General features: G+C 41.1%; 1 pseudogene; it reads right to left on the bottom strand.

The window, feature by feature from the left end:
- LOC135506972 (uncharacterized) lies at positions 1–25303 on the bottom strand (annotated as a pseudogene).
- Positions 25304–26261: the final 958 nt, after the last annotated feature.

Below are 26261 nucleotides of genomic sequence, written 5' to 3' on the forward strand. Positions count from 1 at the left end.
TCAGGAAGAGGCTTCTTTCTCAGCATTATCTCCAACTATACCTTTCTTCTCCTTTTGGCTATAGAACCTGCAAGGCAAATACAGCCATCATCAGATAGTAAAAGGTCACATGGTTGGTAAAAAAACGTTTGGCCTTAGTCATCATTTATCATTCCTGTGGGCAAAAGGTGGGGAGTGTTTTAGAAGGTGCTGGGCACACTTGGGACAAGGTGTTGCCCTAACACTTACTTTTTCCAACACAAGATGTGGTGAGGGAAGATAGCCATAATGGCTTCATAGAAGAGTCCTCGGTCCACCTTGCCCATGGCAAAGGCCTGCTGGATGGACTCCCTGGCACTCTCTGCTATGTTGATCTATAGGAGACAATGAGGACACGATCAGATACCGGTAAATCAGAATCATGAGATAGATGAGATAGAGGATTTAAAATTATGGAATTATAACAATATCTGTGTTCTCATTAGTTTTTAATCTAATATCATCCTCCTTGAATTGCAATGTAAATAGCAAGGTAAGTACTTCACGTGTTATTGATCAGCTCTAATATGTTAAGAGCATTCCTATGGGAGATCAGGGCGACTGAGAGTACAGATACAGTACAGAGTACAGATACGGCTACAGTACAGTCAGAGTATGAGTTAGTAAGAAAACATACCCTGAGTTCGGGAGAGATCTCTGACTCGAGGAACAGTTTGCAGATCATTTCAGCTTTCTGGTGGAGGGCATGGTCATTCTCCACTTCATGCCCACTGATGCCATTATAGGGCCTGAGTCGGCCATGTTCCTGACACGAACCCACCCTCACAGTAGACACAAACACAAAAAGAGTTCCTCTGTCACTTAACGATCCAATTATGGTAAGTAGGCAAAATATTCATAAAATATGAACATGTTTTCCATATTCAGTTGACTGAACAAATCAATTCAAGTTAGTAAACAATCCTTCTCCATAAAATCCTCTCCATATTCAATAGTTAACTCTCTCGCTCCAGGTAAAATGACAGATTGTTGACTTGGAATTCCACCGCTATCAGTTTGTGGTTGTCGACCCACCTTTTCAAGTGGGAGGAGTCTCCATCCTCTGAACACAAGCTGACTGATTCAATCTGCTGGCTTTCCATTTTTTTTAAACCTTTATTTTGACAGAGAGGGTCTCATTTTCATTAACGGCATGCACTCTGAGAAACATGGGAATAGACACCTTTGTTACTAGATGGGCGACAGAGGATAAACTGTCAACCCTAACTCTAAATCTATCCCTAATAGTATTAGCTACACCACAAGTCAAATACCAGAATGGTAAAGCTAAACAGGGGAACTTACTTAGAGAGATGTTACTCCAGTTGTATCTGAGGTAGGCCTCAAACTGGCTCCTGGTCAAAATGTCCTTCATGGCATTCCGGAATTTACAGATGCTTTTGGTCAACCAGGAGAAGATGCTCAACACATGTTTCAAGAAGAAAAAGAGGAAATCATTTTGTGATAAAAGAATAGTTAACATTTGAGAAATATAGACGTATCACATTAGGAATTGAGGGTTTAGCTGGAAAGATTGCTGTCAGAAGTATTACAATGTAAATGTACTTTTAATTTGTCTGTCTTCCTATTTCAAGACATGGCACATGAGGGTGCAGTGAGATACCTGATGGGTTGGACAGTACTTTTCTCAACAATCATCTTAAAAAACATATACTTTAAAAACTGGAAATCAACCTATCCTCTGATGTTCACTCAATGGAAAGGTAAAATGCTTTACTATCTAAAAAGTGCGTGTGCAACGAAGAGACAGGTTTGCCATGTGGCGGAAAGTAATACGGTGCTGGAGATGGGGGTGAGGGTTAGTGGGTCTGGCCAGGTGTGGTGTAGTTGATGTTTGTATGATGTCGTCGTTTGTATGTGTGGGTCATTCCACCAGAACGGTACCATTTGGACTTTTACATTTTTCAATTTGTTTACCAAAATAAATCTCTTTTTTTTTAACACCCCATGACATGAAGGACATACTTAACCTCCAATAAAACATATTTTTCCATCTCAGGCATCAAAGACCTATTATTATTCATTATCTTCTGATATGGACACCATTTGTCTTCAACCCAGTTATGGACAATATGGACGTTGTCTGATTGTTATTATAAAAGATACTTGTAATAAAATCAACATTTACCATATGTCCCTCAAGCGAATTCAATAATTGCAAATATAAAATGTTTATAAAATCTCACACTTTTGCTGTATTAAAGCCTGAAATGGACACTTTGTGTGTCAGTAGCCTCATCATTTAAACAAATAAAAGTATGGTTACACTTCAGAATTTTAACTCAAATCAATATTCTCATGGTTACTCTAAATATTTCAGACTGAGCTCAACAAAGAAATTATTATTTCCTAAACGTTCCAGTATTTTATCACAAATAGTGTCATGTAACGGGGTTGAGAGTAGGGTAATGGTGTTGAAGATGATAACACGGTTGATGAGACAAATACAGCTTCTATATAATTTGGTTTTGTTTATTCTCAAAATCACTCCAAGATTTTATATAAACATTGTATTACATAGATATAACCATATAATGAGGAGAATTTATATACATTTGAATTAAACTGTGTTGTATTAACCCAACTGCAGAAAAAAAAATATAATTTCAAAACACACCTGGAGCGCAATAAGCAGGATTTCATAAGGTGGTCGTCTCTTCCCATTTCATTAGCAGGTCACAATAACTCTGTCAAGATGACTGTCCTGCCTAGGTTTTTGTACTTATTCCAAAAAAAATAAAAAATCTGGCAAAGTCAATGTACAAACAACTGAACAGCTGCATTTCCAACTTCATTTGGAAGTCAAATCCAAGAATGAGGAAGGTATATCGAGAGAGACCTAAAACGGATTAAAATACTATGGGTCAGAAAATATTTCTAAATGTGTTTATTTGATTTCCATATTTGAAAACAAGGATGGTCCACCTTGGGCTATCATGGAGCTACAGTCAAGCCTCCTCAATGCTCCGGTCTCTCTCCTGTGCTTCCCACTGCCTGTAAACCTCAGCACCCATGTTTTGAATCGCATTGTCAAGAACTCCCTTAAAATGTGGTCCCAGTTCCAAAATCACTTTAGACTTAACCAAGCAAGCTGCTTCTCCCCATTAACATCTAATCATATCTTCCCAGCCTTGCAGATAGACACTGCATTCCAGTCCTGACATAGAAACGGCCTGGTGTTTTTTACTGACCTTGATAACACATTTGTCTCATTTGAAACTCTGAGGGTTGACCATAATATTCCCACATCTCCAAACTTGCAGCTTTGCTAAAAAACATTTTCATTCATTTCCACTCCTGCCTGCAAATATTCAAGTTGAGAGGTGCTTAGACCTTAACCCCTATGATATGGAAAATTATTGCGCCTTTCTGCGCAAATACCAAGTCTGCATGGGAACAAGACAGGGGTGGCGAGCTACCCATTGAGATATGACAACGTAGTATAGAGCCTCATTTTGCATAAGGCATGGACTCATTCAGTCTTACACTGTCTCCATTACTCAAATGACAGACTGGAAAAAATATATCCAAATGTGGACCCAAATGTGTTTGAGATGCCATCAGAGTCCAGCAACTGTGGGGCATATGTTTTGGCCATGCCAATCTCTGAGGGGGTTTCGGACCCAATATTTCAGGCATTTTTACATCTATGTAACAAAACTGTTGGCCCCAATCTGTTCACTGCCATTTTTGGCATACCACCTTTGGCTTCTACTGTTACCACCCACCAGACTAATGCAGCAGCAGTTCCTACACTTCTAGCTCACTGTCTTATCCTCTTTAATTGGAAGTCGGCAGGACCTCCTTCTCTTACACAGTGGGTTAAGGAAGTGATGTCTGCCACTAGAAATGGTTAGATACGCTGTGCGCGGCTTCCGAGAGAAGTTTGGCCTGACGCGGTCCCCTTTCTTGGAACATGTAGAGAGCCTATCTTTCACATAGTTTAGCTCTCACATGCCAGTATAGGCAGTCATGTCCTGTGTAAGTGGCTGTGATGTGGTAATAGGAATCCACTGGTACTGTCATACCTGTTAAATTATCTTTGTTCTTTTTAATATTCTGTCATCTAAGCACTGTTGCCTTCTTTTTTCTGTATGGACTAGATTCTCCTGATCTTGGGGGGTGCATCCTGGGGGGTGCATCCTGGGGGGTGCATCCTGGGGGGTGCATCCTGGGGGGTGCATCCTGGGGGGTGCAAGTCTTTGTTCTTGCCCCATCGTCGGCACACTTGGTTAAATTGACCAACTATGACCAAACTTCTGACTGGAGTCGAGTGCGTTGGATGCGGGGGCATGGAATGGTGCCAGGACTGGGGGACACTGTTATGGGACAGATGTTGTTTGTTCTGCTAATGGAGAATGGCTATAGTTTTTTTCAGTATAGGCAGATGCCATATGTCAGTGGCTACAGTGTGTATATAGGATTACATTATTATTGTGACACCTATTTTATTGTATTCATTGTATTTTATTTTCTCTTTTGTGTATCTTATTTACTTAATTAATAGCATATATATATATATATATTGTTTCTGTCATTGTTCTTGTGCTGTTTTTCAGTATGATGCCTTAGTTGGGTAGGTGGGTGGTAGGGATGGGTGGGTGGGTGAATGGAGGGAGGAAGGGATTGGTGGGCGGGTGCATGGGAGGAAGGGATGGGTGGGTGGGTGCATGGGAGGGAGGAAGGGATGGGTGGGCGGGTGCATGGGAGGAAGGGATTGGTGGGCGGGTGCATGGGAGGAAGGGATTGGTGGGCGGGTGCATGGGAGGAAGGGATGGGTGGGTGGGTGCATGGGAGGGAGGAAGGGATGGGTGGGTGGGTGCATGGGAGAGAGGAAGGGATGGGTGGGTGGGTGCATGGGAGGGAGGAAGGGATGGGTGGGTGGGTGCATGGGAGAGAGGAAGGGATGGGTGGGTGGGTGCATGGGAGGGAGGAAGGGATGGGTGGGTGGGTGCATGGGAGGGAGGAAGGGATGGGTGGGTGGGTGCATGGGAGGGAGGAAGGGATGGGTGGGTGGGTGCATGGGAGAGAGGAAGGGATGGGTGGGTGGGTGCATGGGAGGGAGGAAGGGATGGGTGGGTGGGTGCATGGGAGAGAGGAAGGGATGGGTGGGTGGGTGCATGGGAGGGAGGAAGGGATGGGTGGGTGGGTGCATGGGAGAGAGGAAGGGATGGTTGGGTGCATGGGTGCATGGGAGGGAGGAAGGGATGGGTGGGCGGGTGCATGGGAGAGAGGAAGGGATGGGTGGGTGGAATAAAGGACTGGGGATGTTGTATTGATGTCAATGTCTCTATATTCTCAAAATGTTAAAACTTACAAATAAAGATTTTCAGGGGAATTTACTTTAGACCAGGTATTCCCAAACTGGGCTACTGGAGGTAATGCCATTGGGGGATACGCCAAATAAAAATGCAATTCATTTTGATATTTTTATGACATTTTTTTTCCTTCACATTTTCAAACAGTCCATTTATATTTTCCAATGGGGCCATACATTTGAGTGAGGTTTTTTTCTCGCCTGAGTTTCACTCGTTTCACTGCCCAAAATAAAATTAAACCGTTTAGTGTTCAGCGAAATAACAATACAATGTCAAATACAGGTAGACTATTCAAATGATTAAAATCCAATCACATTAACCGTTACCCTCTTGCGGGAATTCCACTGACAGAGACATGGTGGAGTGGTAATGTGTACACTGCAGCGTCCACCGAGGCTCTTGTTGCCAAGGGAATGCCTGACAGCTTGAAATACATTTTGGACACTACAGTGAAAATGGTTAACTTTGTTAAAGCAAGGCCCCTGAACTCTCGTGTATTTTCTGCTCTATGCAATGATACGTGCAGCGACCACATAATGCTTTTACAACATACAGAAGTGTGCTGGTTATCAAGGGGCAAAGTATTGACACGTTTTTTTTTAAATTGAGAGACGAGCTTAAAGCTTTCTTTACTGACCATAATTTTCGCTTGTCTGACCGTTTGCATGATGACGAGTTGGGTGATGTTTTTTCTCGCCTGAATGATCTGAATCTAGGATTACAGGGACTCTCCGAAACTATATTCAATGTGAGGGACAAAATTGAGGCTATGATTAAGAAGTTGGAGCTCTTCTCTGTCTGCATTAACAAGAACCACATACAGGTCTTTCCATTGTACGATTTTTTGTGTGCAAATGGACGCAAGCTTACAGACAATGTCAAATGTGATATAGCGAAGCGCCTGAGTGAGTTGGGTGCGCAATTACGCAGGTACGTTCACGAAATGGATGACACAAACAACTGGATTCGTTATCCCTTTCATGCCCTGCCTCCAGTCCACTTACCAATATCTGAACAAGAGAGCCTCATCGAAATTGCAACAAGCGGTTCTGCGAAAATTTAATTTAATCAGAAGCCATTGCCAGATTTCTGGATTGGGCTGCGCTCAGAGTATCCTACCCTGGCAAATCACGCTGTTAAGACACTGATGCCCTTTGCAACCACATACCTATGTGAGAGTGGATTCTCGGTCTTCACAAGCATAAAAACTAAATACAGGCACAGACTGTGTGTGGAACATGATTTAAGACTGAGACTCTCTCCAATACAACATTACAGAGTTATGTACATCCTTTCAAGCACACCCTTCTCATTAACCTGTGGTGAGTTATTCACAATTTTCCATGAACAAATAAGGTTTAATATGTAAGATGGTTAAATAAAGAGCAAAATTATTGATTATTATTATATTCTTATTTGTACCCTGGTCCTATAAGAGCTCTTTGTCACTTCACATGAGACGGGTTGTGACAAAAACTCACACTCATTCTTGTGTTATATAATTGTAATTATTATATAATATAATGTTATAAATGTATCGTATAGTGTGTGTGTGTGTGACAGGCATACAATGAAAACAACAGGCTTACAAAAAACACGATTTGAGAGTATGCTGACCCTGGTGGTAGAGGGGGTACGCAGCTGGAGGTTGAATGTTTGAAGGGGTACGGGACTATAAACAGTTTGGGAACCACTGCTTTAGACTGTGAAGATCTAAGCAGAAATGTTGATTGACAAGAATAGAACGCTTTCTTCAGTGATGTCACATTAATAGGCGTATACGCGTGGCCTATGGACTACTGTATATTCTTACAGGTCGACTGGTCAGTTGAACATGTGCTCTTTATGACAGAATGTTAAATCAAAGGTTTGGTGGAAAAACGCATCTGTATGTCCCGACCTTCATTTAAAAAAAAAATGTATGTCTGATGTTTGTACTGATGTTGTCTGTTCGTAAATAACGTTTTTATGGTTTATATGTTCACCTGCGTGGGGACTGCAGACGGAAATGATCTGTTGGCTGGATCTGGTATTACACATATTTTCTCAAGTGTACTGAGACTTCTGTTTTGTTGAACATTGTCCCTGCTCAAATAGACTTAATAATAATAGTACAGCATCATAATGTTTTGTTACTTTGCTGTGCCACTTCTAATAAATTATAAAGAACAATCTAAGTGTTTACTTTGTACAAAAGAGGACAGCACAATTTTGCCTTACTAAATAACATCTGTGTCCATTAAATGTTAATGCTTTGAAGTCAATCAGTCAAACGTCTGATTCAGGAAAACCTGTTAATTTAGGAAATCTGTTCCCAAGTATTCCAACAAATTAAAAAAAAGAGACAAATGTGATCATTAAATGATGATTATTTTAAAATCTTTTTGGGGCTTAGTTGTGGTCAATTTGCAGTGTACAAATTATTCAAATTATGTTCTGGGCCCCAACCATCTGCTCCAACAAAAAATCGGCCTGCGGCTGAATCTAGTTGCCTACCTCTGTTTTATGTGCATGTTATAATCCAACTTCACTCTGTAAAAGGCAGGTGTCGTGCAGACTGCAGATAGTGTCTAAAGATAGCTCAAATTCACATTGGCCTACATGTGGAGAACAGCAAGGGAAAAATTAAAAATGAACTAATATAATATAAACTGCTGTAATAAATAAGGAAAATTGGTACCACTTATCAACTTTCAGTTGCCTACCAGTCTGCCTCCAGAGATTTGCTAACCAGATCCTGAGCAACAAAGAGGGAGTCGGGAGAAACCTATCTCATCTTCGGGATCTGTGAGATGAGGTTGGCACTGCACTGAAAATAATCCTCTACAATGACAGACACGCAGACAGGGGAGCAAAATAATACTGGATTTTAATAATAAGCTTGGCTCAGTGTGTGAAAAGGTTTTACGGTCTCAAGGGAAGGCAGGCAGGCAGGCAGCAGGAGGCAAAGGATAAGGTGACAAAATGTTGGTTTTATTAAAGGCACAGTGCAGTCAAAATACATTTTTTTATAAAAATCAAATCATATTGTACAAAAGCTGATGAATCTAACACTGTAAAAGAGTGGAATTTGTTTTATCATTGTTATTTCCTGATAGTTGCTGGTTGAAAATACAATCTACACAGGACCTTATAATCAGCAGGTTTTACATGGGTGGAGTTTTGCTTTAGTTAATATAGACTAATAATGAAGAGGGTTCCAAACCTCTGTCAATAACAACAAGTTTCAGTTTCCCCCTCCCCTCTCAGGCCACTCCCAGACATTCCAAACATAATTATTGCGTGAGAAATACTTTAATGGAAAACTATTACAGTGTAATGGTCCTATGTGTCGCTGGTGTAGGGAGTCAGGCACAGGACAGCAGATATGAGTAATCAAAGTACTTTACTCAAAAAATACAAATATACAAGGCAACAATGATAGCCCACAAACACAGACCAAATTACAATAAACAATCACTCACGAACACAACATGGGGAACAGAGGGTTAAATTATAAACAAGTAATTGATTAAGTAAAGCCAGGTGTGATAAGACAAAGACAGAACAAATGGAAAGTAGATCGGCGGTGGCGAGAAAGCCGGTGACATCGACCGCCGAACGCCGCCCGAACAAGGAGAGGGACCGACTTCGGAGGAAGTTGTGACATACAGCATCCCACTGGGCACAGTCTGGCTGAATCAATGTTGTTTCAAAGTAATTTATTAATGTATTATTACGTTCTATCTGGATTTGCAAATAGTCATCAACCAAGTACTGTTTTCATATCATTTCAACCAGCATTGCAAACATTAACATTAGAGTAAAACTTCATCTTAAATACAATGATTTAACCTGACTAACAGGTTGTTACATCAATTTAATTTACACATAATCATCAAAACTATATATACGTTGAAATTGCATTGAAAATTACACGTAGAATGGTAAAAAATCAAATGTAGAATCTAAGTGGAAATTACAACACAATTCAAGTCATGTGGTTATGTAAATATATTGAACATGTAACATCCAATCCACGTCCCATTTTCATAACATCTTAGATGTTGACATGTTTGTATATTGTCATTGTTTAATCAACATCTGTTTTTCATCCTATATTAAATAGGTGGGTGGTTGAAATAATGTTGAATTTCATATTTGATTAGACACATTTTATTTGACCTTGTTTCAATGTTGATACTGAAATGGTATATTTGAATCAACGTCCTTATTTCAATGTCATGCCATCAACCAAAATAAAGCGATAGCTGGAGGTATAATTAAATCAAATCTGAAGCCACAGTCAACGATTCCTGCCTAAAAAGTGACTCCTATTGGTATATGAGGAGAACATGTCTACCATTCAGATGCTTACCTCTATGTACCCTGCTTAGCTTTGGAAACAAGCTGTGTTCATTTCTACTGAGCTTTCATGTCAACACACAAAAAAAGTGATCAGCTTTCATACTCATTTGCATACCTAACTTATTTTCCACAATCTATGTGAAAGTACATTCATAGTGAGGTTGGGTTTATGTGGGCTACACTCAATGTAGTACATTGACATCTGATTTGCCCAAAGCACACCATCATTTCAATGTGTAGATAAGTATATAATCATTCATTCATGATTGATCTCTAGAAGTTCAAAAGTAGCCCTATAAATAGGATGCCAAATTCATTATATTAATAATACACTTTTGCCATTAGATATTGTCTTTATAAATATGTTATTCATAATATATATGGATAAGACAAAGACACATTTATTGTCATGAATTTGGCATTCTATTTATAAGGCTAAGTTGCCATATGATGTTTTGTGATATACATTGCATGAAGTGTTGCCACACTAGTGAAAAACAGGCCTTGTTTTTATTTACCAGGTAAGTTGACTGAAAAGACTTTCTCATTTCCAGAAACAACCTGGGGAATAGTTACAGGGGAGAGAATAAGGTTACAGCCAGATTGGGAATTTAGCCAGGACACCAGGGTTAACGCCACTACTCTTACAATAAGTGCCATGAGATCTTTAGTGACCACAGAGAGTCAGGACACCCATTCAATGTCCCATCTGAAAGACAGCACCCTACACAGGGCAATGTCCCCAATCACTGCCGCGGGGTATTGGGATGTTGTTCTGACCAGAGGAAAGGGTGCCTCCTCCACCACTTCCAGCAGCATCTTATCTCCCATCCAGGGACTGACCAGGACCAACACCGCTTAGCATCAGAAGCAAGCCAGTAGTGAGATGCAGGGTGGTATGCTGCTTGTCAACCTGTTTGTGCCGTCGTCTGAGAGATGCACCCGATTGACATGATTGCCTTATTAGTATGGGTATCGAGTGATCATTAACACAGAGCACAACCAATGTCAAGCTAATCAAGCCATGTGGAGAAGACGACAATGGCTGAAGAGGTAAGACACAATCATTTTGTCAACCATGAATGCAAATGGTACTTAGTTTGATTGTTTGTTGGATTACTGCAATTTAGCTCTGGCTTATCATAAACGGTGACTTAAATTCCATGCGGATGTTTTACTGTAGCTCTGGCAGAGTCTAGCAATAACAGACATCTGACATTTCTAGTGAAACTAGTGTAGATGGTAACTTGAGTGACACCTCCTCTGGTGTTACAAGTGATCATACTGAAAGGTTGTTTGATAGTGATGCGATTGGGTGGTCTTCTGATAGTGTATGAAGGAGTATCTCCTCAAACTGCAACAAAGAGTGGTGTATGTGTGAAGCTGGCATCTTGGGGAAGTTTTTTTTATTGGTAATTCTCAGAGGGGCTAAATGTTCCAAAAGATGCATACACCTAGCCAGCAGATTCGACCCGCTTGTGTACAACTGCACGAGGTTTGGACAGACTTCCTGTGTAGATTAAGACACTGCGGAGCTGGAGCAAGATATGTAAAGGGAAACCGTATCTCAATTTAAAAAAGCGTGGGACTCTGAATTGTCCCATTATTCCAACTTTTATAAAAGAAGATTGAACAACTGCTAGTTAAGTAGCAGTCGTTCAATCACCTCCGGGTAACAGTTGGGACAATTCGGAATACGAAGCATTTCTTATTGATGTATATTTTCAGAGACATCTCACTCTGACTCTGCGATGTCTTAATCTACACAGGAAGTCTATCCGACCCTAGTGCAGCTGTAAGCAAGTGGGTTGGATCTGCTGGCTAGCATGCACCCAGAGAGTATAACCCTATTGAGAAATGTGGGGGTAACTATCAGAGGTGGGACCAAGTCATTGTTTTACAAGTCACAAGTAAGTCGCAAGTCTTAGCACTCAAGTCCCAAGTCAAGACAGGCAAGTCCGAGTCAAGTCTCAAGTCCTAATCTTTGCGTTTCGAGTGTGCTCATAATGTGCTCTTCACCAAATGTAATACCATTTCATACTTTTAACATGAGTAATAGTTAGTATATTACATTGACACAAATCACGAATGCTTTAAAAAATATATTTATTACTTTCCAAATAAACTTTATATTTCCATGGAAATACATGGGTAGCCATAAGAAAGACCCCCCCCAATAGCGCTCGACTATCGAGGATCGCTATGGGGCGATGTAGGCTTGAACACAAATCACCCAACCTTAACACACACACACACACAGACATACACACACACACAGACACATACACACACACACACACACACACACACACACACACACACACACACACACACACACACACACACACACACACACACACACACACACACACACACACACACACACACACACACACACACACACACACACTAAGAGTTGATGAGAGTTGATTGCGCTGCACACTTTTTTTTAATAGCACAATTTTTTATATTTGGGCTTGGGGAGGGTATCAAGTCAGTTCAAGTCAAAAGGCTCAAATCCAAGTCACGAGTCATTGGTGTTAAAGTCAAAGTCGAGTTGCAAGTCATCATATTTGTGACTCGAGTCTGACTCGAGTCTGACTCGAGTCCACGTCGTGTGACTCGAGTCCACACCTCTGGTAACTATCCATATTATGGTGTTAAGCAGAGCATAGTGAAGACGCTGAGCATTCAGATTTCATTGAGGATTTGAACATCAATGTTGGCCTATTGTACGCAGCTTTAATAATTTACATTATTTTGTTGTTGTCTTATTCACTGGAGAGGATAAGCCAGTCCCTATGGATGATTACCTGACTGGTGTCCTGAGTTGAATGTGCTCATAGTTTCAGGTATCAAACTAACAAATGGTGATCACCATGTCACAATCAAAGCTTTTCTTTGATGCACCAGTGCGAGCCATGCTAAAATGTAGCAAATTCTATACTGGATATTTTGCATGTGAAAGATATCAGAGTAAAGGTTCTTGGAACTGAAGGATAGCGTTGCACTCTGAGAGGAGATAAATGATGGCTGGCCTATATGGCTAGCCATCAAAGACTGTGGCTGCATCTCCATTGATAGACACCAGCGTTTCTTGTACAGTGCCTTGCGAAAGTATTCGGCCCCCTTGAACTTTGCGACCTTTTGCCACATTTCAGGCTTCAAACATAAAGATATAAAACTGTATTTTTTTGTGAAGAATCAACAACAAGTGGGACACAATCATGAAATGGAACGACATTTATTGGATATTTCAAACTTTTTAACAAATCAAAAACTGAAAAAATGGGCGTGCAAAATTATTCAGCCCCCTTAAGTTAATACTTTGTAGCGCCACCTTTTGCTGCGATTACAGCTGTAAGTCGCTTGGGGTATGTCTCTATCAGTTTTGCACATCGAGAGACTGAATTTTTTCCCATTCCTCCTTGCAAAACAGCTCGAGCTCAGTGAGGTTGGATGGAGAGCATTTGTGAACAGCAGTTTTCAGTTCTTTCCACAGATTCTCGATTGGATTCAGGTCTGGACTTTGACTTGGCCATTCTAACACCTGGATATGTTTATTTTTGAACCATTCCATTGTAGATTTTGCTTTATGTTTTGGATCATTGTCTTGTTGGAAGACAAATCTCCGTCCCAGTCTCAGGTTTTTTGCAGACTACATCAGGTTTTCTTCCAGAATTGTCCTGTATTTGGCTCCATCCATCTTTCCATCAATTTTAACCATCGTCCCTGTCTCTGCTGAAGAAAAGCAGGCCCAAACCATGATGCTGCCACCACCATGTTTGACAGTGGGGATGGTGTGTTCAGGGTGATGCGCTGTATTGCTTTTAAGCCAAACATAACGTTTTGCATTGTTGCCAAAAAGTTCAATTTTGGTTTCATCTGACCAGAGCACCTTCTTCCACATGTTTGGTGTGTCTCCCAGGTGGCTTGTGGCAAACTTTAAACGACACCTTTTATGGATATCTTTAAGAAATGGCTTTCTTCTTGCCACTCTTCCATAAAGGCCAGATTTGAGCAATATACGACTGATTGTTGTCCTATGGACAGAGTCTCCCACCTCAGCTGTGGATCTCTGCAGTTCATCCAGAGTGATCATGGGCCTCTTGGCTGCATCTCTGATCAGTCTTCTCCTTGTATGAGCTGAAAGTTTAGAGGGACGGCCAGGTCTTGGTAGATTTGCAGTGGTCTGATACTCCTTCCATTTCAATATTATCGCTTGCACAGTGCTCCTTGGGATGTTTAAAGCTTGGGAAATCTTTTTGTATCCAAATCCGGCTTTAAACTTCTTCACAACAGTATCTCGGACCTGCCTGGTGTGTTCCTTGTTCTTCATGATGCTCTCTGCGCTTTTAATGGACCTCTGAGACTATCACAGTGCAGGTGCATTTATACGGAGACTTGATTACACACAGGTGGATTGTATTTATCATCATTAGTCATTTAGGTCAACATTGGATCATTCAGAGATCCTCACTGAACTTCTGGAGAGAGTTTGCTGCACTGAAAGTAAAGGGGCTGAATAATTTTGCACGCCCAATTTTTCAGTTTTTGATTTGTTAAAAAAAGTTTGAAATATCCAATAAATGTCGTTCCACTTCATGATTGTGTCCCACTTGTTGTTGATTCTTCACAAAAAAATACAGTTTTATATCTTTATATTTGAAGCCTGAAATGTGGCAAAAGGTCGCAAAGTTCAAGGGGGCCGAATACTTTCGCAAGGCACTGTATTTCAGGGTTTCCATTAGATTGTACTCATATGGTGGGCTTTAGGTGTCATGAGGATGTTGATTTCCCTTAAACGAGGTCCAAAAACATGCAGACCATCTTCCTCTCAGAAAAACCAAACTATCAGAGGCTCTGATCTCCTTTTGAGGCTTATTGCCAAAAGAATTTGCCTGACAACCTCCGTCACTGGCAGAACTTGACCGATGGAAGGCCACTGAGTACAGGCAGTTTTTGCTCTACACGTATTGAAGGATGTTGTTTTCAAAGAGGTCTATCACCATTATGTCCTGCAGTGTAGGCATGTCAATTTTGCTAGATTCAGATGACAGGAGGAGACATGACCTTGATTATGCCAAACATTTGCTGATGCACTTTGTTGAGATGAGCAAGAGTGTCTATGGTGATACATTTACAATGTACGGTGCATTTGGAAAGTTTTCAGACCCCTTGACATTCCACATTTTGTTACATTACAGCCTTATTCTAAAATGTATTAAATAGTTTCCCCCCCAATCTACACACAGTACCCCATAATGACAAAGCAAAAACAGGCTTTTAGAATTTTTTTGTAAATGTATTATAAATAAAAAAACTGAAATCACATTTACATAAGTATTCAGACCCTTTCCTCAGTACTTTGTTGAAGCACATTTGGCAGTGATTACAGCCTCGAGTCTTCTTGGGTATGATGTCACAAGATTGGCAAACCTGTATTTGGGGAGTTTCCCCCATTCTTCTCTACTGATCCCCTCAAGCTCTGTCAGGTTGGACGGGGAGCGTCACTAAACAGCTATTTTCAGGTCTCTCCAGAGATGTTCGATCGGGTTTAAGTCCGGGCTCTGGCTGGGCCATTCAATCCCGCGTTGTCTTGGCTGTGTGCTTAGGATCGTTGTCCTGTTGGAAGGTGAACCTTGGCCCCAGTCTGAGAACCTGAGTGCTCTGGAGCAGGTTTATCAAGGATCTCTCTGTACTTTGCTCCGTTCATCTATCCCTCGATCCTGACTCATCTTCCAGTCCCTGCCACTGAAAAACATTCCCACAACATGATGCTGCCACCACGCATCACCGTAGGTACCATGTTTCCTCCAGACGTGGCACTCGGCAGTCAGGCCAAAGAGTTCAATCATGGTTTCCTCGGACCAGAGAATCTTGTTTCTCATGGTCTGAGAGTCATTTAGGTGACTTTTGGCAAAGTCCAAGCAGGCTGTCATGTGCCTTTTACTGAGGAGTGGCTTCCGTCTGGCCACTCTACCATAAAGGCCTCATTGGTGTGCTGCAGAGATGGTTGTCCTTCTGGAAGGTTCTCGCGGAACTCTGGAGCTCTATAAGAGTGACCATCGGGTTTTTGGTCACGTCCCTGACCAAGGCCCTTCTCCACGACTGCTCAGTTTTGGCCGGGCGGCCAGGTCTATGAAGAGTCTTGGAGGTTCCAAACTTCTTCCATTTCAGAATGATGGAGGTCACTGTGTTCTTGGGGACCTTCAATGCTGCAAAAAATGTTGATACCCTTCCCCAGATCTATGCTTCGTCACAATTCCGTCTCTGAGCTCTACTGAAAATTCCTTTGACCTCATGGCTTGGTTTTTGCTCTGACATGCACTGTAAACTGTGGGACCTTTATATAGACAGGTGTGTGCCTTTCCAAATCATGTCTAATCAATGGAATTTACCACAGGTGGACTCCAATCAAGTTGTAGATACATCTCAAGGATGATCAATGGAAACAGGATGCACCTGAGCTATATTTCTAGTTATATAGCAACGGGTATGAATAGTTATGCAAATATTTTTTTACTACATTCCAAACTTTTTTGCTTTGTCATTATGGAGTATTGTGTGTAGATTGAGGAAAAAAAGTATATTTAATACATTTTAGAACAAGGATGTAACTTAACAAAATGTGTAAAAAGTCAAGGGGTCTGAATACTTTCCGAATGCACTGTACATGGTCTCACTCACTTGGCAGATAGTGTTTCACAAATGCTCATTCAATGATCTTAATTGCTTTGAGATTGAGAACCATTTGCAGTGGCTTAAACATGTGATCATCATGCTTTAGACACTGAACAAAAATACACTTCCGTTCAAAAGTTTGTGGTCACTTAGAAGTTTCCTTGTTTTTGAAAGAAAAACACATTTTTCTGTCCATTAAAATGACATCACATTTATCCAAAATACAGCGTAGACATTGTTAATGTTGTAAATGACAATTGTACCTGGAAACAGCTGATTTTTTATGAAATATAGGCATACAAAATAGGCATACAGAGTCTGATTATCAGCAACCATCACTCCTGTGTTCCAATAGCACGTTGTGTTAGCTAATCCAAGTTTATCATTTTAAAAGGCTCATTGATCATTAGAAAACCATTTTGCAATTATGTTAGCACAGCTGAAAACTGTGTCCTGATTAAATAGGCAATAAAACTAGCCTTCTTTAGACTAGTTGAGTATCTGGAGCATCAGAATTTGCGGGTTCGAGTACAGGCTCAAAATGGCAAGAAACCAATAACTTTCTTTTGAAACTCGTCAGTCTATTCTTGTTCTGAGAAATGAAGGCCATTCCATGCGAGAAATTGCCAAGAAACTGAAGATCTCCTACAACGTTATGTACTTCTCCCTTCACAGAAAAGCAAAGGAGTGGGAGGCCCCGGTGCACAACTGAGCAAGAGGACAAGTACATTTTCTTTGGAACTCTGCCTAGAAGGCCAGCATCCCGGAGTTGCCTCTTCACTGTTGACGTTGTATTGAAACACTTTTATGGCAAGCCTAAATAAGCTCAGGAGTAACAATGGGCTAAACAAGTCACATGCATTGCATGGACCCACTCTGTTTGCAATAATAGTGTTTAACATGATTTTCAAATGACTACCTCATCTCTGTACCCCACACATACAATTATATGTATAAGGTCCCTCAGTCAAGCAGTGACTTTCAAACACAGATTCAATTACAAAGACCAGGGAGGTTTTCCAATGCCTTGCAAAGTTGGACACCTATTGGCAGCTGGGAAAAAATAACAATAAAAGCTGCCGTTGAATATCCATTTGAGCATGGTGAAGTTATTTATTATACTTTGGATGCTGTAAGAATATGCAGTCACTGCAAAGATACAGGTGTCTTTCCTAACTCAATTGCTGAAGAAGAAGGAAACCTCTCAGGGATTTCACCATGAGGCCAATGATTGCTTTAAAACAGAGTTTAATGGCTGTGATTGGAGAACTGAGGATGGATCAACAACATTGTAGTTACTCTTCATTACTAACAAAATTGAAAGAGTGAGAAGAGTTAAGCCTGTATAGAATAAAACATTATTTATTTTTTAAATGCATATTGTTTGAAACAAGGCACTAAAGTAATACTGTATAAAATATGGCTAAGTAATTAACACTTTATATTCAGGACAAAAAGTTATGTTTGGGGCAAATCCAATCCAACATAAATTATTACTGAGTACCACTCTCAATATTTTCAAGCATAGTGGTGGCTGATGTGGCCTCCCGAGTGGCATAGAGGTATGAAGCGTCACTACCGACCCGGGTTCGATCCCAGGCTGTGACTGGGTGACCCACAATTGGCCCAGCATCGTCCGGGTTAGGGGAGGGTTTGGCCTGCCAGGATTTCCTTGTCCCATCGCACTCTAGCGACTCCTTGTGGCAGGCCGGGCCTCTGCAAACTGACTTTGGTCACCAGCTGGATGGTGTTTCCTCTGACACATTGGTTCAGCTGGCTTCCGGGTTAATCAAGCAGTGTGTCAAGAAGCTGCATGGCAGTGCAGCATGGCAGGGTTATGTTGGCAGGGTTGTGTTTCGGAGGACGCATAGCTCTTAACCTTCGCCTCTCCCGAGCCTGAAGGGGAGTTGCAACGATAGGACAAGACCTACCAATTGGATATCAATAAATTGTGGAGAAAAATTGTGGTGGCTGTATCATGTTATGGATATGCTTGTAATTGTTAAGGACTGGGGAGTTTTTCAGGATAAATAAACGGAAGGTAGCTAAGCACAGTAAAATCCTAGAGGAAAACCTGGTTGTCTGCATTCCACCAGACACTGGGAGATGAATTCAACTTTCAACAGGACAGTAACCTGAAACACAAGGACAAATCTACAATGGAGTTGCTTACCAAGAAGACGGTGAATGTTCCTGAGTGGCAGTTAGATTTGACTTAAATCTACTTTGAAAATCCATGGCAAGACCTAAAAAATGGTTGTCTAGCAATGATCAACCAATTTGACAGAGGTTGAAGAATTTTGAAAATACTAATGGTTAAATGTAGCACAATCCTGGTGTGGAAAGCTCTTTATAGACTTACTCAGTAATCACTGCCAAAGGTCTTCTACAAAATATTGACTCAGGGGTGTGAAAACGTATGTAAATTATATATTTCTATTTAATTTTCAATAAATGTGCAAACATTTCTAAACATTTTCACTTTGTCATTATGGGGAATTGTGTGTAGATGGAAGAGAAATGTATTACATTTATTTTCAATTCAGGCTAACAAAACAAAATGTGGAATAAGTCAAAAAGCACTAACTCTTTTGTCTTGCCAATTCACCCTCTGAATGGCACACATACAAAATCGATGCCTCAAGGCTTAAAAATATTTCTTTAACTGGTCTCCTCCCCTTCTGATTGAATTGGATTTAACACATGACATCAATAAGGGATCATAGCTTTGACCTGGTCAGTCTGTCATGGAAAGAGATCTTGTACAATGAGTGTAGCTGAAAACTCATTTGGTAATTATTTTTTTTACCTTTATTTTACTAGGCAAGTCAGTTAAGAGCAAATTCTTATTTTCAATGATGGCCTAGGAACAGTGGGTAAACTGCCTGTTCAGGGGCAAAACGACAGATTTTGTACCTTGTCAGCTCAGGGATTTGAACTTGCAACCCTTTTGGTTGCTAGTCCAATGCTCTAACCACTAGGCTACACTGCTGCCCCAGTTTATCATGAGGTATTCTAACTCAGGTGAGCAGAACCTCGAGACTTCCCTAATATTAGAGATCTCGCACCAGCTGTTAAGAAGCACACCTCTGCCTTGAGCTTACCCGGTGCTGCCATTCTGTCCTACCGATGCATAGAAACCAGCTAGATGTACTGTACATTGTTCAGCCATCGACTCCGAAAAGCATAAGATATTGCAGTTCAGGTCCCATTAATAGTCTCAAACTGAGCTCATCCTGTTTGTTCTCCAGTGATCGTACGTTCGACAATAGAACGGAGGCTAGAGGTGGTTTATGTACTTGCCAACGTAGTTTTGTCAGGGTGCCTGCATGTCTGCCTCTCACGTCTGCCTCTCGAGTATCTGGGATTAGGGCCTGGTCCAGTGTGAGTCGTACGTCTTGCGCCTCCGACTCATTGAAGTAGAAATCTTCATTTATGCCAACAGTAGCATAGCCAACAGTAGTATAGACCCTAAGTCTGGAAGATACATGTTGCACCATTAAATCAAATCAAGTCTTATTAGTCACATGTGCCGAATACAACAGGTGTAGAACTTAAAGTGAAATGCTGAATACAACAGGTGTAGAACTTAAAGTGAAATGCTGAATACAACAGGTGTAGACCTTAAAGTGAAATGCCGAATACAACAGGTGTAGACCTTAAAGTGAAATGCTGAATACAACAGGTGTAGACCTTAAAGTGAAATGCTGAATACAACAGGTGTAGACCTTAAAGTGAAATGCTGAATACAACAGGTGTAGACCTTAAAGTGAAATGCCGAATACAACAGGTGTAGACCTTAAAGTGAAATGCTGAATACAACAGGTGTAGACCTTAAAGTGAAATGCTGAATACAACAGGTGTAGACCTTAAAGTGAAATGCTGAATACAACAGGTGTAGACCTTAAAGTGAAATGCTGAATACAACAGGTGAAGACCTTAAAGTGAAATGCTGAATACAACAGGTGTAGACCTTAAAGTGAAATGCTGAATACAACAGGTGTAGACCTTAAAGTGAAATGCTGAATACAACAGGTGTAGACCTTAAAGTGAAATGCTGAATACAACAGGTGTAGAACTTAAAGTGAAATGCTGAATACAACCACAAAATTAGGATTTTTTTTGTATGGAGGTCAATGAGTTTCGAAATTGGTCAACAAATAGAATTGCTAAATCGCTATGTGAGGCTTGTTTGATCTAACATAAATGTGTACTGGCTAGGTTGTTACGAATACACTGACATACAATAAGTGGACGGACGTAGCATTTTGGCAACTTTTGAAAATAAAAATACTGGATCTACAAAGAGAACTGAAACTTGTTAGCAATGGAGAGTGTTTAGCAGTTGTAGGCCTACACTTGCTTAAAAATAGTAGGCTAACTATATTGGCATGCGCATGTCATTAACTCCAGCGCACTGAGGGGAATCTTAAGCGTGAGTGTGATGCCCATAGTGACAACATTGCCTGCAGTAAATCTGATTCAAATGTGATTATTCATGAATTTATAAGGCAGGAAATGAATTTCCTTGTCAGAGGGGAAACTATTATATGATCTATTCAGTGTGGTTACCAACAGTACAGTACTTGAGTAAAAAGTAGTTTTTTTGGGTATCTGTACTTTACTATTTATATTTTTGACTATTAGTTCACTACACACTTAAAGAACATAATGTACTTTTTTACTCCATACAATTCGCCTGACACCCAAAAGTACTCGTTAAATTTTGAATGTTTAGCAGGACAGGAAAATGGTCCATTCATGTACTTATCAAGAGAACATGCCTGGTCATTCCCACTGCCTCTGATCTGGCACTCTCCAAACACACATGCTTGGTTGTAAATATTGTTGGCGTGTGCCCCTGGCTATCCATACATTTAAAAAACAAGAAAATGGTGCTGTCTGGTTTGCTCAATATTGTTTTTTAAGTGTCACCTTTATTTAAGTCAGTTAAGAACAAATTCTTATTTTTCAATGACAGCCTACTGGGGAACAGTGAGTTAACTGCCTTGTTCAGGGGCAGAAGGACAGATTTTTTTTTTTTTACCTTGTCAGCTCAGGGATTTGATATAGCAACCTTTTGGTTACTGGCCCTATCCTCTAACCACTAGGCTACGTGCCACCCCAATAAAAGGAATTTAAACATACTTTTACTTTTGACACTTAAGTATATTTTAGTAATTACGTTTACTTTTCAAATTAAGTATATTTAAAACCAAATACATTTATACTTTTACTCAACTAGTATTTTAATGGGTGATTTAACTTTTATTTGAGTCATTTTTTATTAAAGTATGTTTACTTTTACTCAAGTAGGACATTTGGGTACATTTTCCACCACTGGTTACCAAAGTCTGATCATCTGAAGAAGCGGGCCACAATGCTGTTGATTTTGGTCTTCTGGAGGCGAAGGTGGTCTGGTCTGTTCTGCAACTTGTCCACCTCTTGGTAGAACTTCAGAGCTCCATGAGCATCATAGGCCTTCAGGTAACGCTTGAAGAAGTCCAGGTTGGTGGGACTTTTCATCTTCCCTAAATACCTTGGTCTCGTGGATTATCTTTGGGCAAAGCTGTGGTCCTTCTTAACAGGACTGCTGGTGGATGTCACCACTGGCTTCTCTAAAGGACACATTTTTACAGTGTGGTATGTTTCATTGACTTATCATTGAATCTGATAGGAAAAGATTTAATGTAATTTCTGTCATACCCTGTACTGGCTTCCAGTCACAGTGGAGACTATGAGTTTTACTGATCTCCTCCACAGCCATCTTGGGGTAATTCTAAGCCAGGGTTTGAAATGGAAGGTCGTACAGATCTGAGGAGAACATCCACAATTACAACTTTCTGTCGCATCCTTGCATTATTCGGTACAACTTTTGTCCATAGAGTACTTCTACTACAACCAAATGGCACTCATTATTTTCTTACTGGTTTTCCTGTAGTGCAGGTGGATTAAGCCTTCCATCCTGACATCCTCTAAGGGCAGCAGGGCTCAGGTCTCCTCAGTGAGAGGCTCAGTACAGGCCTGCCAGTGAGCCAGAGCCTCCCTCGTCGTTCTCACCTGCTGCTCTGGAGCAGTGGGAGCTCTAGGGGGCGCTGTCATTCCACGACTTACTTTCCCAGTGACCTCATTCTGAGTGAACTGAGATAAATCAACAGAGGAGTAAAACTACAGGACGATCTGGCGTAGCTGTTTCCAAATTCCTCTATTCTAAAAATCAGATTAGAAGTTAGTTTGTCTTTATCCAGAAATGCATTGTAGGTGGGACTCACAAAAAAAAACTAGAAAGGGATAACCTTGTACTGCCACTGAATACATGAGTTTGTAATCAAGGGGTGACGAAAAAGTATAGAAAATATATGACTGTCCATGTTATCACTTTGCGGTCAAGCACATACTGCAGTCAAAGGTTTAACACCCACCTGGTATAATTCCAGCTTGGCCATGTACATCCAGGGCATCATATTTCCAGAAGGGAGGTGGCAGATCGGGGTCTCCATACAGGCGTGAGGGGGGATTATGGGATCACTGCTCTTGCTGTCCAGGCTGGGCAGGCTCTTGGATGGGCAGGACTGGAAGGGGGCCAGTGCTGGACCCAAAGGTAACAGAACTCAACTTTCTGAGGAGAAGAGTACTGGTACTTATCTTTGAGCTCCCACTTCCTCCTCTTGCTTCTGCCCTCCATCTTGCCACTAGGCTAACCCCTGTACACATCCCAAATGGAACCCTATTCAAAGTATTACTTTTGACCAAGGCCCATATAGGTCTTTGGTCAAAGGTTGTGCATAATAAAGGTATAAGGTGCCATTTGGGACGCAGACCCCCTGTGTTACCAGCAGGGATGCAACAGGTGGTCACGATGCTGGAGCCCTACGTGAGGTGGTCACGATGCTGGAGCCCTCCGTGAGGTGGTCACGATGCTGGAGCCCTCCGTGAGGTGGTCACGATGCTGGAGCCCTCCGTGAGGTGGTCACGATGCTGGAGCCCTCCGTGAGGTGGTCACGATGCTGGAGCCCTCCGTGAGGTGGTCACGATGCTGGAGCCCTCCGTGAGGTGGTCACGATGCTGGAGCCCTCCGTGAGGTGGTCACGATGCTGGAGCCCTCCGTGAGGTGGTCACGATGCTGGAGCCCTCCGTGAGGTGGTCACGATGCTGGAGCCCTCCGTGAGGTGGTCACGATGCTGGAGCCCTCCGTGAGGTGGTCACGATGCTGGAGCCCTCCGTGAGGTGGACAGTCCTGATGACGGTGAGCAGGGCCTGGTAGCGGTTCTTCTGAGTCTCATCCTGCTGCCAGTCTATCTGGATCACTGCACACTCACAGTGAACGTCACCCACTCCTCTCCTTCAGGTACACGAGACACCCACCCATGCAGACACGCACGCACGCACACACAAAGGGCTACTCCCACATACATTTCAGTAACTTCTTATCTCAGGCTTATATTTTATTTTATCGCTTTGGTACTATTTTCACAAGTATGTGGTGAATTTTCAAAACTCTTAGTATAAAACACCAAACTGGTAACACTTGTAAGGCAGCCAGTTTTACATTTAAAACCGTTGAAATATAATAAGCACATTGGTTTAATCACAAAAACACAACATAATGATATCGTCTCAAATTGGTTATTTTAACAACTAATTATTCCAATAGCAAAAAATGTAAGATACATGTTTAAAAAGTTCCCTTTGACTGTGGTATGCTACGGCACTGTAAATTACAGTACATTACACTGTTTTCACATTAGACAATACATTTTCACTACCCATTAAAACTGACTGAACATCACATTTCCATAATTTGATCCCATGTGTGATCATTGAAGACATATTTCACAGTTTAAAGAAATGAAAGAAACAATGTTTAGCAGGAGCTAGTTTGCAACAAGCCTGTCTTGAACATTTGGCCTAAGGTTCTCATCGGAATCGTGGTAAATATTCTCATTGTTCATGCACCTGGGGAAATCCTGTTGAGTTTTGTACTAAGAGTTGTGAAAATGTACCACATACTTGTGAAAATTGCACTAAAGTGATTATAAAACTGTATGAACACAAATGTATAATTTTCAAGGCCGTAAAAGATTGTGAAGTAGTTTCTGAAACCTAAATCATTTGAGACATTAAAAATACATACCACGAGTGCCTTTGACAAAAGAACAGAAGCACCTCATCCCTCTCACACTGCCCATGCATCTCTTCAGCAGACACTGGTCTGTAAATGTCCACTTCAGTTCATCTGACAAGGGAAAAACACAATGGACAGGTGAGAAGACAAAATACACTGAACAAAAATATAAATGCAACATGTAAAGTGTTGGACCAATACTTCATGAGCTGACATAAAAGATCACAGAAAGATCACATTTTGTGCACAAATGTTCACATCCCTATAAGTGAGGATTTCTACTTTGCCAAGATAATCCATCCGCCTGACAGGAGTGGCATATCAAGAAACTGAATAAACCACATGATCATTACACAGGTGCACCATGTGCTGGGGACAATAAAGAGGCCACTCTATAAATCTGCAGTTTTGTCACACAACACAATGCCACAATTATCTTAAGTTTTGAGGGAGTGTGCAATTGGCATGCTGACTGAACGAATGTCCACCAGAGCTGTTGCCAGAGAATGGTATGTTAATTTCTCTACCATAAGCCGACTCCAACGTCGTTTTAGAGAATTTGGCAGTACGTCCAACCGGCCTCACAACCTCAGACCACGTGTAACCATGCCAACCCAGGATCGCCACATCCGGCTTTACCTGTGGGATCGTGTGATACCAGCCACCTGGACAGCTGATGAAACTTTGAGGAGTATTTCTGTCTGGATTAAACCCTTTTGTGGGTAAAAACTCATTCTGATTGGCTGGGCCTGGCTCACCAGTGGGTGGGCCTATGCCCTCCCATGCCCATCCATGCCTGTGCCCCTTCCCAGTCATGTGAAATCCATAGATTAGGGCCTAATGAATATTCAATATTTTCTAACATTCTTTTAATCAGGAAAAAAGCACAATCTTGCAACCTGTCAAGATGACAACATATTCAACTTTCTACTCCAAACATATTTACTTTCAGCTTGTCATGATGAAAACTGCAGGAACTCATTACACAAAAAGTAGTAGTGATGCAGCTGTCTGTTTTGAAGTAAACAAACTGATACGATCTGTCATACCAGGAACCCACCTCTTCTCACATCCTGCAATGAATGACAGGCCACTCAGTAGCAAGTTGACTTATCAGCTTGAATGTGGGAATCTTGTTGATCATTTGATTGTTTTGTAAACCTAAATTAGTGTGAGTAAGTAATTGTCTTGTCAAAGATGCTTTGGTTACCTGGATGCATGGAACTTGAGGACACAAGTACCAATTGTTTTAGGAAAGAACACATAATGGAGTCTGACCAAACACCTAGGCCAAGATATACATGAGAAATAATTGCATCCAAGATATACAGAATCAACCATGGTAGCTACTGATTTAACTGAAGAAATGTGCGCATACTGGCAAATTCAAATGTATTGAAGAAATCCAAAACATTGTAATCTTTGATAAGGTCCGCAAGTGCTTTATCACATTGTCTTCCCAAAAGTAGACCACAGAAAGTGAAAGACAATTTTCTTAAATTAAATGTTACATTTTCATTTGAAATTCAAATTTGATTTATCTAAGCTAGTACACACAGAGTAAAGACGTGCATGCCATAGCTACACACCTGTTCTTTGTGTCATTTGAGATGTGTGTGGTCTTAAACTTACAAAAGGCATCCCTTTGGTCTGATCAATGACGTTCTGGTAAGATTAAGTAGTTAAGTAGTCCATATTAAATAGTCCATATAGAAATAAAAGTTAGGCCTATAGGAACACCATTAGTA

This window comes from Oncorhynchus masou, chromosome 3 (genome assembly GCF_036934945.1).
Source record: "Oncorhynchus masou masou isolate Uvic2021 chromosome 3, UVic_Omas_1.1, whole genome shotgun sequence".
NCBI lineage: Eukaryota > Metazoa > Chordata > Actinopteri > Salmoniformes > Salmonidae > Oncorhynchus > Oncorhynchus masou.